We start from the raw sequence: 14,969 nt of genomic DNA on the forward strand, positions 1-14,969 counted from the left end.
ACGCACTTGTTGCAAGTTAGTTGGTTGGGGCCAAGTATTAATAGCATTGATCTTAGATTCATCAACATGAACACCCTTAGAAGACACAACAAAACCCAAGAAAACAAGCTTATCAACACCAAAAAGGCATTTGTCCATATTAGCATAACGACGCTCTTTCCTAAGGATTTGCGACACGGTTCTAAGATGGGTGACATGGTCTGTGAGAGATTTGCTAAACACAAGAATATCGTCAAAATAGACCACAACAAATACACCAATATAGGGTCGAAGAACAAAATGCATGACTCACATGAAAGTACCGGGTGCTTCGGATAAACCCATTGGCATAACAAGTATAACACCCTCGATGCGACTATAGCTCCCACGTGTCGAGGCACGACTTAGAGACATAATCGCATTGAAGGCATATGTCGCAAGTTAGGCAATCATCACAAACATCCCAAGTAATATAATAATAAAGGGGCATAGCCTAGTGGTTGGAAGGGGCTGATGCCTTCCCACCCACCCAGGTTCAAGGCATGGTACTTGCAATTTGGGGTTGTTGCACCAATTATACTGTAGGGGGTTCCCTTACAGTCTTTCTGTAAAAAATATAATAATAAAGGGGAGATAACATAGTTGGCTTACACTCGCCACGTCAATCAAGGTACATAAATAACATTACATCATCCAAACACTCATGGCCCGACTACGGCGCCAAAAGAAAAGATAACCCAACATGCGACACGGTCCCGATCACCCCCAACTGGGCACCACTACTGATCATCAGGAAAGGAAACATAATAGCGTTGAGAGTCCTCGTCGAACTCCCACTTGAGATCGAGCGCGTCACCTAGAGCAGAATCATCAGGCCCTGCATCTGGTGTAATAGTAAACTGTGAGCCACAGGGACTCATCAATCTCGCACCCTCGCGATCAAGACGATTTAAGCTTATAGGTAAGGAAAGGTAAAAATAAGTGGAGCTGCAGCAAGCGACTAGCATATATGGTGGCTAACCCGTTCGCAAAAGAGAGCGAGAAGAGGAGGCAAAGCGCGAGCGAGAAACTAGAGAACAACCTGCGCAAGCATTACTCCAACACCGTGTCCACTTCCCGGACTCCACCGAGAAGAGGCCATCACGGTAACACACTCAGTTGATTCATTTTAAATAAGTTAAGGTTCAAGTTATCTACAACCGGACATTAACAAATTCCCATCTTCCCATAACCGTGGGCACGACTTTCGAAAGTTCAAATCCCTGCAGGGGAGTCCCTACTTAGCCCATGACAAGCTCTCACGGTCAACGAAGGAATAGACCTCCTCCCAAGACGTTCCGATCAGACTCGGTATCTCAGTTCTTCAAGACACTTCGACAGGTTAAAACAAGTCCAGCAACACCGCCCGAATGTGCCGACAAATCCCGATAGGAGCTGCACATATCTCGTTCTCAGGGAACACTCGGATTGTCCAAACTTCTGGTAGGCCAGCCCAGAGTTGCCCCTGGTGGCCACCAGCGGCTGACGAGGTGGACCAACACTCAGAGGAGCACTGGCCCGGGGGGGGGGGGTTTAAAATAAGATGACCCTCGGGCTCCGGAAACCCAAGGGAAAAGAGGCTAGGTGGAAAATGGTAAAACCAAGGTTGGGCATTGCTGGAAAAGCTTTAATCAAGGCGAACTATCAAGGGGTTCCCATTATAACCCAACCGCGTAAGGAACGCAAAATCCGGGAACATAACACCGATATGACAGAAACTAGGGCGGCAAGAGTGGAACAAAACACTAGGCGAGAGGCCAAGCCTTCCACCCTTTACCAAGTATATAGATGCATTAAGATAACATAGCAATATAATGATATCCCAACAAGTAAAGAAATGTTCCAACAAGGAACGGCCTCCAATCTTCACCTGCAACTAGCAACGCTATAAGAGGGGCTGAGCAAAGCGGTAACATAGCCAATCAACGGTTTTCTAGGACATGGTATCTTAGAGGTTTGACATGGCAATTTGGGAGGCTTGAAAGCAAGTGGTAGGCATCGTAGCAATGGCATAGCAAAAGAGCGAGCAATCTAGCATAACAAAGATAGTAGTGATTTCGAGGGTATGATCATCTTGCCTGCAAAGTTGTCAGAGTTGACTGGATCCTCGAAAGCAAACTCAACGGGCTCCTCGTTAGTGAACTCGTCTCCCGGATCTACACAAAGAAGATAAACAAGCAACAAGGAAACAATCAACCACGTGCAAGGATCAACCAAAATGATGCAAGGATGATATGCTATGGGGGATGCGATGCGGGATGCATATGCAAGATGTGACAGGAAATGCAAGATCCTGGCCTCAACTTGGAAATCCAAGTGTGCCACTGGAAAGATGAGATGAAATCTCTTGAAAACGATATAAAGAACACCGGAATCGGAGTTACGGTTTGGAAATGGCAAGCAAAACAAATATGACACCGGTCTGCGATTTACAGCAAGTAGCCATCTAAATGCAATGAGATTAACATGCTACAGCACCCAAACATGACAACAAAATACATGGCAGGGATGCATTCACGATGCTTAACAAAAGTCTAGCACTGAGCTACGGCCAATTCATCCATTAATAGGTTCAAACAAGCATGGCAAAAATGCATATGGTAAACAAATCTCAGACTTGGTGAAATAAACACTTGTCTGGAATTTCAGATCAGGTAGCCCTCTTCGGAGCAACAAAACTACATGCTACAGGACTTGAACATGGAAAAGTAAAGCATGGCATGGAGCTACTCAAATATCTTAACAAAAGTCCCTTAGTGACCTTGAGCCAAAAGGGATCAGAAAATACAATTGCAATCATGTGAACATGGCAAAAACATAATCAGTTCACAGACTTAGTGAAAACTGGAGCATGCTAAAAACAGATATCAAGTAGGCATGTTTACGAGCTCGATGCACTCACTACGGAGCAGGTCATGACAAACTAAGCATACAATCATCAAGAATACACAAAATTCAAGCTAGACATGGCAATAACAATAGCATAGCATGTACGGATCAACTATAACATCATCGGCAAAATTGCAAACATGTTGACAATCTGCCCAGATTCACAAAGTAGCCAAAGTAGAGCTCGATTGACTCAAGCTAGGTTGCTCCATAATTGCAAACAAAGACATGGATGGATAGAGCACTACAAGATTAACAAAACATCCTTACTGATCATCCTCAAAAGAGGCACGGATCACTCGGAAACAACAAGAACATATGGCCATATGAAATAAACAGCCCAAGGACTTAGTGGAATTGCTAAGTCCCTGAAATCAGCATTACCAAGACCACCACTTTGCAAGCTCGTGCTAGTCACCACACACATCACAAAAATACATGGGTTGCACCTCTGGAAAGATGTCAAAACCCTTAACAAAACATATGTAGAGCTCATGGGCATATCATGCACCCAATAATCACGGCAAAAATGACAAATATGCAAGTGGAGTAGCAGATCTGACAAATATCTCAAGTAGCCCTCTTATAACCGCATTTCGGGCATCAAGATGAACTCAAATGAAAATGATGTACTCTCTGAGACGAACAATTTGATATGCTATATGCATGAATCGGAGCTACGGATGAGGAGATACGATGCTATGAACATGACCACATGGATCTGAAACTTTAGGGACTTAGAAGAAAAACCACCTAGGGATTACTGTTCATCCGATCTGGATCTGCATGCAAAACGAGGTTCGTTGGGTCCTCTCGCCGGAACAGTACTTGGGGGCGCCGGAGAAGGGGTCGCCGGCCGGAGGGGTCAAGGGCGCCGCCGGAGTTGGCCGGATCCGGGGTCGGGGCGGCGCGACGGCGAGGTAGAGGACCGCGGCGCGGCGAGGCGAGGAGGAGCGGCGATCGGGCGGCCGCGGCGGCGTTCGCCGGCGTCGAGGCGGGCGAGGCGAGGAGGCGCGGGCGCGGGCGAGGGAGAGCGGGCTGGCACTGCGAGCCGGGCGCGGGGAGGCGGCGACTGGGCCCGGGGGCCCGCTACGGGCCTCGGCGGGCCGGTGGCGGAGAGGACGGCGGCGGGACACGTGGGCGCATGGGAGTGGCGGCGGCGACTTTGTCCGGCGCGGACCGGACATGTCCGACGCGCGGAGGGGAAGGGGGCTAGGTTTAGGGTGGAAATGATCCGAGAATTTCGGTGGAGGTGCCTTTTTATACATAGGAGGAGCTAGGAGGCTCCAAATTGAGCACGGTTTGTGGCCACGCGATCGTGATCGAACGACCGAGATGATGGAGGGGTTTTTGGTGGGTTTTGGGCCAAATTGGAGGGGTGTTGGGCTGCAACACACACGAGGCCTTTTCGGTCCCTCGGTTAACCGTTGGAGTATCAAACGAAGTCCAAATGGTACGAAACTTGACAGGCGGTCTACCGGTAGTAAACCAAGGCCGCATGGCAAGTCTCGGTCCAATCCGGAAATGTTTAATCCCCACACATGAAAGAAAGGTAGAAATGACCATCGGAGGAGAACGAAGCGCCGGATTGCAAAACGGACAACGGGGAAAAAGCTCGAATGCATGAGATGAACACGTATGCAAATGCAATGAACATGAAGACATTATATGAGATGCATGACAACGACAACAACACACGCAGACAAAAACCCGAACCCGAGAAAATAAAATAACTTAACGCCGGAAACGGCAAGAGTTGGAGTACAAATTGGGAAAGTTACATCCGGGGTGTTACAACAAGCCATTCATATAAACCAAATTTGGTCTTAAATACGGTTTTCCATTCATCACCTTCTTGGTTGCGTATTTGATAGTAGCCACTTCTAAGATCAATTTTAGAGAAAATGGTGGCTCCACTAAGCTCATCTAGGATATCATCTAGGCGTGGAATGGGTTAACGACAACGCACGGTACTAGCATTGAGAGGACGACAATCAAAACACATGCGATATGTACCATCTTTCCTAGGAACAAGGATTACCGGTACTGCAAGAGGGCTCAAACTTTCTCGAACAAGGCCGTTGTCGATGAGTTGTTGTACTTGCCATTGGATCTCCTTAGTTTCCTCGGGGTTGACATGGTAGGGAGCCTTGTTAGGAAGGGGTGCTCCAGGGATGAGGTTGATTTGGTGTTTGATGCCTCGTAGTGTAGGTAGACCCGGAGGTAGCTCACCGGCGAAAATGTCTTGGAATTCCTGCAATAGAGAAGATAACACTAAAGGAAGATTGTGAGAGGTGTTAGCTTTTGGTGCCTCGTCCTTCCATAAAAGGACATAGTACATGACATTTGATGGGTTCTCACACACTTCTCTCATCTCACTTTTGGTGGCAAATAGGACTAGATTTTTCTTGTCGCTCATCATGGAGGCACTCAATTTGGGCTTGTGCGCTCAATCTCTCTTTGGTGGTTCTCTCTCTCACTATTCTCTCCACGATGGGTGGCTTGCTTGTCGGCGATCACTTGGATTGGAGACATAGGTCGAAGGACGTACTCCTTTCCCTTCAGCTTGAAGCTATAGTGATTCATTCACCCATTGTGGATGATACCTCGATAAAATTGCCATGGTCGCCTAAGAAGAAGGTGGCAAATGGACATTGGAATGACATCACACTCCAAAGTGTCTTCGTAAGCTCCGATCTTGAAGGAAACTTGTACCCTATGCTCGACTTGGATAGTGCCAGAGTTTCTTAGCCATTGAACCTTGTAGGGGTGCGGGTGCTTCATCTTGACCAATTGGAGCTTGGAGCATAGTTCTTCACTTGCTAAGTTAGGGCAACTCCCTACATCGATGATGACCTTGACGGACCTTCCATTGATGCCGGCCTTGGTATAGAAGATATGGCATCTTTGGTCTTGTTCTTGTTGATGTTGAGTTGTTAAGACCTTGGGGACAACAAGAGCGGGGCTCGGACTTCGTCACAAAAGACTTGATCATCTTCATCTTCGTTCACTTGCCGGTGCATGGCCACTTTCTCAAGGGCTTCCATTTCTCCTTCACTCATGGAGTCGTATGTACCATCATCATTGAAGATTGGTGCGTTTGTTTGTACACTCAAAGGATTTGTGGCCTCGGCCACCGCATGTGAAGCATTTGAAGGAACTTGTCTTGATGGTCTCTTGGTTGGGGTAGAGGATGATGAAGCTCTCCGCTTGAAGTTGCTTGTTGTAGGAGGACGACTTGAGGTTGTCATAGTTTTCTTGTAGCTTGACTTGTAGACGTTTCTTGGGGTAGCTTTGGTTGAGGAAGAAGGTGTTGGAGTTGTTGAAGCTTGGATGTTGGAGTCGTTGAAGCTTGGGGGTTGGAGAAACCATAGGACTTGGATGAGAACTTTGCATACTTGGAAGTCATCTTGCAATTGACATTCCGCCTTGGTAGCTTGATGCACCAGCTCGATGAGGTGCGAGTACGGCTGGAAGTCGGCGATCTTCTTGATAGGATGATTGAGTCCATTCAAGAAACGTGACATAGTTTGCTCATCATCTTCCGTTATATTGGCTCGTATCATGGCAATCTCTATTTCCTTGTATTACTCTTAAACGCTCTTGCTTCCTTGCTTGAGGAGTTGGAGTGTCTTGAAGAGGTCGCAGTTGTAGTATGTTGGCACAAAACGTGCTCTCATGACATCCTTCATTTGCGCCCAAGTTGTGATGGGTGGTTCACCTCTTGTGATGTAGGGTGGAACCCTATATGGCCGTTCTTTCACAAAAGGAGCGGATCCTGCGAAGAACACGAAGAACACGAGGAGAAATCACGAGGGGAAACACGAGAGAATCACTCGAACCAACAAGATACGGTCACACATATGCTAGATTCTCGAAACCATAAGAGATACAAGATCCACGATCAACAATGGACAATACAAGTGGCACGATCTTCTCCATGAGGAGGTCTTGAGGTCTTCCCATTAGGGGTCTTGAATCCAAGTGGATCTTCTCCGACAAGGCGACGGTCTCTCCATTGGTGGAGTAAATTCGGATGGATGAGCAAGGCTCTATCTCACATATGAGCTATCACAACGCTAACCCTAGAAAGAAGGGGGAGGAGTATATATAGTCTAGGGGGTCAAAGGGGTACATGGGCCTCGGCCCTACCCTATGCGCAGACAGGGGAGGCCAGACGTTCGGGCGCCGGGCTGGATGTTTGGGCTATCGGGACGGATGTCTGGGCTGGCCTAGCGCCATCCTGATGCTCTGTGGATATGGCTGGTCCAGATGTCTGGGCGTTGGGTCGGATGTCCGGGACTTTGTGAGGGGCCGAATGTCCGGGCAGAGGGCCGGATGTACGGGCTGGAGGGGTTGGTCTTGATGCATTTGGGATGGAGGGCACCGGATTTCCGTGCTGAGCCGGATGTCCGGGGCTTGTAGGTACTTGGAGGATGTTGTGGTGGATGCTCCAGGGGCTGGATGTCCGGGTCCTGGAAGCTACTCTTGACTCCTTCCATTGGTTCTCTTTATCCGTGAACTTGGGGACTTGTCCGTCTTCACGTGCATCTTCGGGGGGGGGGGGTCCGCTTGGTACCTAATCATGCACAACATTCTAGACTTAGGTAGTAGCCATCTCTGGAGTGGATCATGTGTGATATCACAAAGGAAGGAAGTCACATTGGTTTCGAGAGCTCTAGCTCTAGCTCGTGTCATAGGTCCTCTTGGCACTTGGTGAGACGATGGTAGGTCCATGGGGATGACCGTAGGATGCTCCGCATCATATCCCCTCCCTTGGGAAAGATCCGACCTCGGATCAAAATCTTCATCACCATGGTAGGGAGAGAGATCTTTGACGTTGAAGATGTCACTCACGGAGTACTTGTCTCATGGGATGTCGATCTTGTAGGCGTTGTTGTTGTAGCATTCAAGCACCTTGAAGGGTCCATCGGCTCGTGGTAGAAGTTTGGACTTGCGTTTGTTGGGGAAGCGGTCCTTGTGAAGGTGTACCCACACAAGATCTCCAATGTTGAATACCATGGGGTGCTTGTTGATGTTGAGCTAGGTCATGAGTCGTTGTATTTGGCGCACGATGGTGTGCCTTGTATCTTCATGCATCTTCTTGAGGTTGTTGACTCGGGCACTCCTGTCCATGTTGGTGCGCTCTTGTAGTGGTAGTGGGAGAATGTCCAACGGGGACAACGAGTTGAAACTGTAGACGACCTCGAAGGGGTACTTGCCAGTAGTCTAATGTCTTGCACGGTTGTAGGCGTACTCTGCGATGGGTAGGCACTCCTCCCACTCCTTGGTGTTCTTCTTTATCAACACACTTAGGAGAGTGGAGAGCGTACGGTTCATGACCTCCGTTTGGCCGTCGGTTTGAGGATGGTATGCCGAAGAGAAGAAGAGCTTGATTCCAGGCTTGGCGCATAAGTTCTTCCAAAAGTAACTCAAGAACTTGACGTCGCGGTTCGAGACAATCGTCTTGGGCACTCCATGGAGATGCAATATTTCCCTAAAAAAGAGATTTGCAACATGTGAAGCATCGTCTATGTTGTTGCATGGAATGAAATGTGCCATCTTAGAGAATCGGTCCACAACAACAGACACAAAATCTTTGCAATTTCTAGTTCTAGGCAAACCAAGCACGGAGTCCATACTAATATCTTCCCATGGGTGATATAGAATAGGAAGTGGCATATAAAGGCCATGAGATTGAGCTTTAGACTTAGCTTTGCGACATGTAGAGCATCGGTTGGTGAAGCCTGAGATGTCGCGAAATATCTTGGGCCAAAAATAGTTATTGGAGAGTGTAGCAAATGTCTTGTCGCATCCAAAGTGTCCCATTAGTCCTCCTCCATGAGATTCTTGTAAAAGTAACAAATGAAGAGAAGACTCGGGGATGGCTGATACGTCTCTGTCGTATCTACTTTTCCAAACACTTTTGCCCTTGTTTTGGACTCTAACTTACATGATTTGAATGGAACTAACCCGGACTAACGCTGTTTTCAGCAGAATTACCATGGTGTTATTTATGTGCAGAAACAAAAGGTCTCGGAATGACCTGAAACTTCACGGAACAACTTTTTGGAAAATATAAAAAATCCTTGCAAAAGTTGAAGGCCAGGGGGCCCACCAGCTGTCCATGAGGGTGGGGGGCGCGCCTGCCCCCCTAGGGCGCGCCCCCTACCTCGTGGGCCCCCGGGAGCTCCTCCGACATCAACTCCAACTCTATATATTTGGTTTTGGGGAGAGAAAATAAGAGAGAAGGATTCATCACGTTTTACGATACGGAGCCGCCGCCAAGACCTAAAACTTCTCGGGAGGGCTGATCTGGAGTGCGTTCGGGGCTCCGGAGAGGGGAATCCGTCGCCATCGTCATCATCAACCATCCTCCATCACCAATTTCATGATGCTCACCGTCGTGCGTGAGTAATTCCATCGTAGGCTTGCTGGACGGTGATGGGTTGGATGGGATCTATCATGTAATCGAGTTAGTTTTGTAAGGGTTTGATCCCTAGTATCCACTATGTTCTGAGATTGATGTTGCTATGACTTTGCTATGCTTAATGCTTGTCACTAGGGCCCGAGTGCCATGATTTCTGATCTGAACCTAGTATGTTTTCATCAATATATGAGAGTTCTTGATCCTATCTTGCAAGTCTATAGTCACCTATTATGTGTTATGATCCGTTAACCCCGAAGTGACAATAATCGGGATACTTACCGGTGATGACCGTAGTTTGAGGAGTTCATGTATTCATTATGTGTTAATGCTTTGGTCCGGTACTTTATTAAAAGGAGGCCTTAATATCCCTTAGTTTCCGCTAGGACCCCACTGCCACGGGAGTGTAGGACAAAAGATGTCATGCAAGTTCTTTTCCATAAGCACGTATGATTATATCGGAATACATGCCTACATTACATTGATGAACTGGAGCTAGTTCTGTGTCACCCTAGGTTATGATTGTTACATGATGAACCACATCCGGCATAATTCTCAATCACCGATCCATTGCCTACGAGCTTTCCATATATTGTTCTACGCTTATTTACTTTTCTGTTGCTATTTCTATCATCACTACAAAATACCAGAAACATTACTTTTACTATTGTTACCTTTTGCTATTGTTACAACTACTATCATATTATTTTGCTACTAAATACTTTGCTGCAGATATTAAGTTTCCAGGTGTGGTTGAATTGACAACTCAGCTGCTAATACTTGAGAATATTCTTTGGCTCCCCTTGTGTCGAATCAATAAATTTGGGCTGAATACTCTACCCTCGAAAACTGTTGCGATCCCCTATACTTGTGGGTTATCAAGACTATTTTCTGGCGCCGTTGCCGGGGAGCATAGCTCTATTCTTTGAAGTCACTTGGGATTTATATCTGCTTATCATTATGAAGAACTTGAAAGATCCAAGAACCAAGATTTATCCCTCAACTACGAGGGGAGGTAAGGAACTGCCATCTAGCTCTGCACTTGATTCAGCTTCTGTTTTGAGTAAGCTTGCGATACCTAAACCTGCTTCTGCTATTCGTTCTGATATGTCGCATGTTATTGATGATGCCACTTCTTCTATGCATGATACTTATGACGAAACTACTTCTATGCTTGATACTACTGTGCCACTTGGTGAATTTCTTGATGAACAACTTGCTAGGGCTAGAGAGAATGAAATTATTGAATCTGATAATACTGATGAAAGTGATGATGAAGACTCACCTGTTATTCCCGAGGGTTATGTTTTTGATAAAGAAGCTTCTTTAGCTATTTTAGCTTGCAAAGACAGATACGAACTCAAGAGGTAATTAGCTAAATGGAATAAGAAATCTCTAAATGCTAGGATGAAACCTGACCCTGCTTTTGCTACTTCACCTATCTGTGTTACTGATAAGGATTATGAATTGTCTGTTGATCCCGGTATAATTACTTTGGTTGAATCTGATCCTTTTCATGGCTATGAATCTGAAACTGTTGTGGCACATCTTACTAAATTAAATGATATAGCCACCCTATTCACTACTAATGAGAGAACTCGTTACTTTTATATCCTTAAAATATTTCCGTTCTCATTAAAGGGTGATGCTAAGATATGCTTTAATTCTCTTGATCCTAGTTGTGTGCGTAGTCCCCAGGATATGATTTATTACTTCTGTGCTAAATATTTCCCCGCTCATAAGAAACAAGCTGCTTTAAGGGATATATATAATTTTGTGCAAATTTAAGAAGAGAGTCTCCCACAAGCTTGGGGGAGGCTTCTCAAGTTACGTAATGCTTTTCCTGATCATCCTCTTAAGAAAAATGAAATACTTGATATCTTTTATAATGGACTAACCGATGCCTCCAAAGATCACCTGGATAGTTGTGCTGGTTCTGTTTTCAGGGAAAGAAAATAATTGGACACCTCCGGAGCCAATTCCTGAGCCTATTCCTAAACCAACTCCGAAGAAGAGGGTTATTCTATTTCTCAGTCCTGAAGATATGCAAGAGGCAAAGAAATCTATGAAAGAAAAAGTTATTAAAGCTGAAGATGTTAAGAATTTACCTCCTATTGAAGAAATACATGGTCTTAATTTACCACCTGTTGAAGAAACATATGATCTTAATCCTTTACCTATTGAAGAAACTCATGGTCTTGATAACCCGACATAGGTAGTAAAGGTAAATTCTCTCTATAGATATGATAAAGTTGAAATCCCATTTACTAAGTTTGCTAGCCCATGCTTAGATGAGTTTGATAAATTTATGGCTAAGCAAGAAGATTTTAATGCTTATTTTGGTAGACAATTGAAATACAATTCAAATATGCTTGAACACTTGGGTGATTATATGGCTAATGTCAAAGGTGAACTTAAACTTATTAGTACACATGCTTCTATGGTTACCACTCAAGTAGAACAAGTACTTAAAGCTCAAAATGATTTGCTCAATGAATTGAATAGTAAAAATAATGATAATGCTATTAGAGTTATGACTAGAGGTGGTAGAATGACTCAGGAACCTCTATATCCTAAAGGCCACCCTAAGAGAATTGAGAAGGATTCTCAGAGAAATAATGTGGATGCACCTAGTCCTTCTAATAGGAAGAAAAAGAAAAATGATAGGACTTTGCATGCTTCTAGTGAACCTATTACTGAAACACCTGAGAATCCAAATGATATTTCTATCTCTGATGCTGAAACACAATCTGGTAATGAACCTGAAACTAGTGATACTGTTAATGATAATGTTCATGATGATGTTCAACCTAGTAATGATAATGATATAGAAATTGAACCTGCTGTTGATCTTGATAACCCACAATCAAAGAATCAACGTTATGATAAGAAAGACTTTGTTGCTAGGAAACATGGTGAAGAAAGAGAACCATGGGTTCAAAAACCCATGCCTTTTCCTCCCAAACCACCAAAGAAAAAGGATGATGAGGATTTTGAGCGCTTTGCTGAAATGATTAGACCTATCTTTTTGCGTATGTGATTAACTGATATGCTCAAAATTAATCCTTATGCTAAGTATATGAAAGATATTGTTAAAAATAAAAGAAAGATACCGGAAGAAAGATACTGGAAGCTGAAAGTATATGAAAGATATTGCTAATTATACTTTTAAGGGTGGAATACCTAAGAAACTTGGAGATCCAGGAGTACCCACTATATCATGCTCCATTAAAAGAAACTATGTTAAAACTGCTTTATGTGATCTTGGAGCCGGTGTTTGTGTTATGCCTCTCTCTTTATATCGTAGACTTGATTTGAATAAGTTGACACCTAGTGAAATATCTTTGCAAATGGCTGATAAATCAACTGCTATACCTGTCGGTATTTGTGAGGATGTGCCTCTTGTAGTTGCAAGCGTTACTATTTTAACGGACTTTGTTATTCTTGATATTCCCGAGGACGATAGTATGTCTATTATTCTTGGAATACCCTTTTTGAATACTACAGGGGCTGTTATTGATTGCACTAAAGGCAACATCACTTGTCTTGTTAATGGTAATGAGCATATGGTACACTTTCCAAGGAAACAACCTCAAGTTCATAGTATCAACTCTATTGGAAAAATTCCATCGATTATATTTGGAGGTTTTGAATTTCCTCTTCCTACTGTCAAGAAGAAATATGATATTCTTATTATTGGGGATGTGCATATCCCTGTTGAGGTAACATAGTGTTATTCGAAATTTCTCCGGTTCCATGTTATTCGGAATGAGTTCGTAACAAGACTTGGTCAACCTTGTTAGTGGATTCCTTTTGATGATCATGAGATGGATGAAACTAGAAGGCACAACCTTCTAAACCCTCCTTTTACTTTCTGTTATTTATATTAAATAAAATAAAAATAAATATTTTTCTGTCTGTTATCTGATTATCCGTGCAATATAAAAATACCCCGAAAATAAAAGTTCTCCAAATGCCCTGAAATTTAAATATGATCTTTTCTAGAATATTTGAGAATATTTGACACTGAGAACACAGCGGGGGGGTCACCCACCTGCCCACGAGGGTGGAGGGCGCGCCCCCTGCCTCGTGGGCCCACGGTGGCCCTCCTTGACTTATCCTTTCTCCCACACACTCCTTCTTCCTCCCCCAAACACGAATATCCAGCTCAAACACGAGTTCTAGCTCATCTTGCTGCCATTTTCGATCTCCTTGCTCAAAGCACTTCTCACAAAACTGCTTGGGGAGATTGTTCCTTGGTATGTGACTCCTCCATTGGTCCAATTAGTTTTTGTTCTAGTGCTTTATTCATTGCAATTTTTTGCTGCCTAGGTGACCATGTTCTTGTGCTTGCATGTCAAATTTATATGGTTCCAAGTAGTTTTGATGCATGATATAGGCCCTAGGCACTTGTAAGAGTAGTTGCTATCAATATTATTGAGTTTGGTTTACTTTTATTTTGAAGTTACTAATTTTTTTTCAGAATTTTTTAGAGGAAGAAATATGCTTAGGAAAATGTTCCAAGGTGGTTCTTCAAGGAAGCAAGGACCCAGGCTTGCAATGCGTGATGCTGATGATGAGCCACCAAGAAATGCCCAGTGCGTCCTTGTGAATGGCCTTCGGAAAACTTTATGGATTGAGCGGGAATTAAGGAAGAATTTAACGCATATTTGCGTAACGCTGATCTTGTGAGCTTCGAGGAAGAGAAGTGCAGCCAGTATCACCATCTCACTAGTTCCTTTATGAGGAGGTTTGAATTTTCATCTTCACGAAATTCTCCAACTGTCCTGTTTGATCTTTATGAAAATTCTTACACTATGGACTTAGAGGATTTTACCACTGCTTGCAAACTTCCACAATGGGGTAGTATCAGGGATCCTCGCAAATCTGAATTTAGAGATTTTCTTGCTAGTATAACTGTGGGAGAATCTAGAGATATAGCACAAGCCACTATAGGGAGCATTCACTTTCCTGCTATACATTATTTTGCTCTCTTCATAGGTAGATGCATTAATGGTAAAGATGAGGCATGTCACATGTGTGTCCCTGACCTCAGTATTCTTAGGAGTGCTTTGTTAGGAGATAAATCTTATAATTTGGGAGCCATTGTTGCACGTAGGTTGCATCTTAATAGATTTAATTGAGATTTCTTTGGTGGAATTTATGCAACCCACATAGCTAATTTTCTTGGTATAGCCATACGCGAAGATGATATTGAATTACCCCCTGCTTACCTAGACTTTAATGCTATGGTTCACCACCAGTTTGTGGAGAGGAATGAATCACCTCTCAAGTATCGACTAATATTTGATAGACGTCGTGCTGTCCATATTACTCTCCCTGCTCCTGCCTTCTTTGATTATCAGGCAAAAGGAAGATATGTTATTACCAGAGAGGAGGCAAATGAGTACGAGAGGAGGGCAGAGGTCGCTCGTCGCCACGCTGCAGCTCAGGAGGTGATAGCCGCTGCATCTCAGTACGACCCCAACTTTTACTATGGATATCCGCCAGCCCAGCCGTGGCCATAGACCAACTTAGGCCAAAAGCCTAAGCTTGGGGGATTACGTATTTGTCACCGACATTACATTTATGTTCACACACTCATTGCTAGATGTCGATGCTCATACTTTTTCAT

This window comes from Triticum urartu, chromosome 4A (assembly GCF_056163025.1).
Source record: "Triticum urartu cultivar PI428250 chromosome 4A, HENAU_Tu73, whole genome shotgun sequence".
Taxonomy (NCBI): Eukaryota; Viridiplantae; Streptophyta; class Magnoliopsida; order Poales; family Poaceae; genus Triticum; species Triticum urartu.